Below are 4,852 nucleotides of genomic sequence, written 5' to 3'. Positions count from 1 at the left end.
ATCCATGGACTTAAATGAACTTGAACCATAACTCGAATAAAGAGGAAGGATATGAACTCAACAAGACTACGAGGACTTGAACAAAGATTTGGACAAGCGATGATGAGACTTGTGGACTTGATTTAGACTGAATGACATTAACTTGAACTTAAACTGAATTGAGAATTCAAGCTAAGTCCAAACGAGTTGATCTCAAATGCAAAGAACTCATCTTGGACTTAAATGGACTTTAATCAAATGGCATTAAGCATATGATGAATTTGAACATGAAATGGGTTCAAATGCAATAAAGATTTGAACAAGAGAAAGCCTATTTGAGCTCGAATGAGTTGTACAATGAACTTGATTGAACACTTTGACTCAAACTTGAACTTGTATCTTGAGTCTCATTCGATTCAAAATCAAGTAGAACTTGGTTTGAATAATGATATCAAACCCACTACATACATTGGATGATCCTTGAAGACAAAGGGGTTTGTGATCACAACTCATTTGCAAATAAAAGTCAAAATAAAATGTGTTGATGCATTTGCAAGCAAATACATTTGTCACATACAAGTGGAAGGATTTGGTATTCAGATGCACAAGGAAAGATTCATATATCTCACTCAGGTGTAATGACCAGAGGATTTATGTATGAATAAGGAAGGCCGCTACAAAGGACCTTGGATACCACTTGCTACAAAATGAGGTCCCTAATGAATGATACAATTTATTCATAAGAAGATATTCTGTATATCAAATGATGGCCGCCACAAGTACTAAATGACGCACAGGAGAATGTTGCAAAGTTATCAATCAATTACATGGGAAGATTATGATGAATGCAACCCATTCATCAGTCAATTTTAATATCAAATGAATGTGCTATATCTCCCTACAAGCTACAATGTCATGCCTGCAAAATGATACGATTTGCTCCAAGTCCTTGTCTGTATTTCAGACAAAAATTTGGCAGCCTCCCGACGTCTCCCCCGTTTAGGGGAAAAACCAAGAGGCCGCCTACCCGCCACGTCAATAAAGACGTGCACGGTTGGTGTTGGTGAGACACCGCGGCGGTTGTATTTTTTGTTTTCTCCCACCACGCGTAATAAAGGCGTGCATGGGGTTTTATAAAAAGTATTTTTGAAAAAAAATAGTTTTTGATTTCCCCCCGCCTAGGGGTACTTCATAAGCGACCCCGCTTCGCCGTACGTGTCGCACCAGGGTCCCATCCCACCACGCGCAATAAAGGCGTGCATGGGGCGGTTCTCCGGTTTGTCACGGACATTGAAGCAAGGTTTTGAGTTTTAGAAAAGTTCATACCTCTGCGGGGTTGTCGTGGTTGACACGTGGATCAAGGGGTCACTCGCCTATCTCGTCGTTGGTGTCGCACCGGGTTCCCTCCTACCACGACCAATAAAGGCGTGCTTAGGGGGTTTGCTGGTCCGACACGAATGTCGAGGAAGGAGAGTGGAGGGGATTAAGCATTAATATTATTATTATTATTTTAAGCCATGCTTCCAGAAATCAGTCTCATGTCGTATATCACAAGTCAGGTGACTTTGATGTAAGAAGCCATCACTTTCTTCCCATCGACGTATCATATCATATCAGTCAATATTTTTATACCTCAATTTTTATATCACTTAGAATTACACCATAAATTTTATTTAAAAGCCCATCGACCCACCCTCATGTACATGAGAACATGTCTCTAACTAACAAAAATTAGTTAGTCTTTCTTGCTTTTAAATATATTTCACATCATATAGAGAATAATAACAAACATCATATACACTTAATAAAATAAAATCATATGGTAAAATTTTAATATTGACCAGTTAAAATTCTTAGGGTAATGATATTTATCATATATCAAAATTCACTTAGTGAAAATTACTAAAATGATAAATAATATATTTTAATTAATTTTATGAGAAATAGAATGTGATAAATCAATATCATTGAAAATAAAAAAAGGAATCAGGTTATCTATCATGATCATAATATTTTTCCCAGTTGGAGTGATGAATAAAAATGACCCTAAGCATACTTTCTCTCTCTTTCTCTCTCTTCCTCTCTCCCCTTTTGCTCCCCTTCTCTTTCAGCCTAGCAAAGAAGAAATGAGGAAGGAAAGTCTAAGGTGATGTAACAAGCCAAAATCTTAACTATCAAAATATTATCCACTTTGGCCTAAGGGCCTCATGATTTTGTCATGATGGTGCTTCCCAGGAGGTCACCCATCTAAGCTTTCTCTGGGATCAGCATGCTTATATGTGGAGTTTTTTTTAATAAAATTTAACTATTATACCAAAAGACACCTTGATGTCTAAGAGTTTAGCTTCTTTTTTACTTAAGGGGTTTCACAATCTTACCCACTTAAGTAACTGACATCCTCATCAGTATCTTTATTCCATAATCATCCACTGGGTAAATAGGATTATAGAAGTGTTCCCTATAAGTTTAAGTGGAGACTCCCGCCATATAACACTTTGTCCCATATAGAGTTCAAAAAATATCACCCTTAGCATAGTCTTGTATGGCTCTTAATTTCCATCTTCATATTGGTGTATTATTCAGATACCATTTGTAACAGCCCAAACTCTTAACTATTGAGATATTGTCTGCTTCGGCCTAAGAACCTCATGATTTTATTTTGTTGGTATAACTTCCTATCCGGTCACACATCTCAAAATTTTTTTCAGACGAGCATGCTTAACTATGGAGTTTCTTAATAAAATTTCAACCATTATACTAAAAGGCACCTCAATGTTTAAGACTTTAGCTTCTTTTTACTTAAGGGATTTCACAGGTAATTGTTAAGTTCAATATAATTTTAAAAGAGGGTTTAAAATTTTTTAAACTACCAATTCACCTCCCCTCTTGGTAGCCTTTGGGACATTAACTTAGGCTTAACAACCTAATTATTAGACTCAACAGTAATGAATTTAAGTAAATGGTTATATATATTTATTAAAAAAATAAATAAACTTATAGACCCATCACCATGACGCCTAGACACCCCAGTAGTAACACGCTCATTTATTTCCTTAACAACCCAAGAACTCAATTGGGGTGCCGCCTATCCCAGTACCGCAACGCTCCTATAAATCAACTTTTAAAATTTTAGGGACAAAAAAATTGGGGTTTATTATAATCTACCCATATTAAAAAAATATCATCCCCAATATTTTAAAAATTAGATCAATCAATCAATCATAATTAATAAGATTATCACAAAAATATTTAGAATAAAGAACAATACTAGTGGACCTCTCTAGAACATTTATGACTTTCTGCTGACTTAAATCAGATTATATACCCTTGGTTGTACTAGGATGTTGTCATCATTGATGGTGTGGACTGCCTCTAACTCCCATTAAGATTCCTTCCATTTGTACCACTCACGTAACCTTGATTAGATATTTGAGATCCTATAATCCTTTATTCATATACTTGTCTAGACTAATTTATCCTAGATTTATATCTCTCTATAAATCCTCTCTGTAGGTAACCCATCATCTTGTATCCTTATTAACCACATCTAAAATACTATCCTCTAATCATATAACACTATCTTATATGCCTCCTATCACACATGGAACACTACTATATATTGTTAACTGGTACCATAGGTCCTCTCCTAACATCAACAATTGACTCTTCTTATTGTAATCTCCTCTGGTCATTTCTACACATGCTCTCTGCCTATTCATGTCATATCTAAATTGGGGAATGGATAAATTATTTACCACCAATTTCGCTCTCTCTACTAACTCTAAAAACTCATAGTTTTTTGGCGGCACAAGTCAGCGTCTTAGTTCATCTTTCAATCCCCCAAGAACCTATAGCATTTCTCATTAGCAATGCTGACCAGTTGAAGTACATACCTTGCCAATACGATAAACTCAATTTTATATTACATCACTATATTATTTTTGTGCCTCTTTCTTATAAAAGTCTCCTGCATTTGTTTTCAGGATTTTGGAGGTATGAACCAATCTCTAAGAGTGCTAACGAACTTCTCCTATATAATCAATGAATTCAATTTGCCTTAGAACTTTTCTCTCTATTATCCTATCCACCTTCTCTCAACTTTTCCTTCAAACAAAAATCCTACTAATGGTATTTTCATGTTCTCCAGACATTGCATACTTTCAAAGATCTTCCCAATTCTTAGTAATTGGTCCTTTGTTACCCGTGTCTCTACAGCTCCCTTGAATAGTGGAGACTTCAACTTGTGAAACATTTGTTTATCTTCTTTAATTGCCTTGCTCCTGGGTTACCTATTCTATGTATCACTCATTAGCTGAGCGATGAGACTAGCAAACTGCATTATGCTGTCAGAAATCAGTGGAGCTACTATACTGTACTCATTTGGAACTTTAGATGGATTCATAGTACTCAATATAGTTCTCTTTTCTATAAATTTATAATTTAATCATACAAATACATGGATTGAATGCACAAAAAATATATCTTAACATAGGACATTTCTAAAAATCTCAATCAATCTTATAGATCTGGTTACAATTAAATTCTTATAACAAACATTCATACTTATATCAACTATAACGCCCCAATATCAAAATTTAAAAATTTCATATTTTATCTCATAATTAATCTACTGAGGCTTCTAATAATTCAATAATATAAAAAGGTCTATTAAAAAACACCCATAAATCATATATATCAAATTATAAAACTATATTTATTTCTCAAAATTCATATATTATAACTAGGAGACTACATAATACATTAATCTCTCTCTACTCAATAAAATAAATAAAATATGTAATATATGAAAAAAAAAACATTAATCCTGATATGCCTCACTCTACTAGATCCTTAATCCTTCTGAAAAAGTATG

This window comes from Dendrobium catenatum, unplaced genomic scaffold (assembly GCF_001605985.2).
Source record: "Dendrobium catenatum unplaced genomic scaffold, ASM160598v2 original_scaffold_56042, whole genome shotgun sequence".
Taxonomy (NCBI): domain Eukaryota; kingdom Viridiplantae; phylum Streptophyta; class Magnoliopsida; order Asparagales; family Orchidaceae; genus Dendrobium; species Dendrobium catenatum.
The sequence above is the reverse complement of the archived record's forward strand: the minus strand, read 5'-3'. Positions refer to the sequence as shown.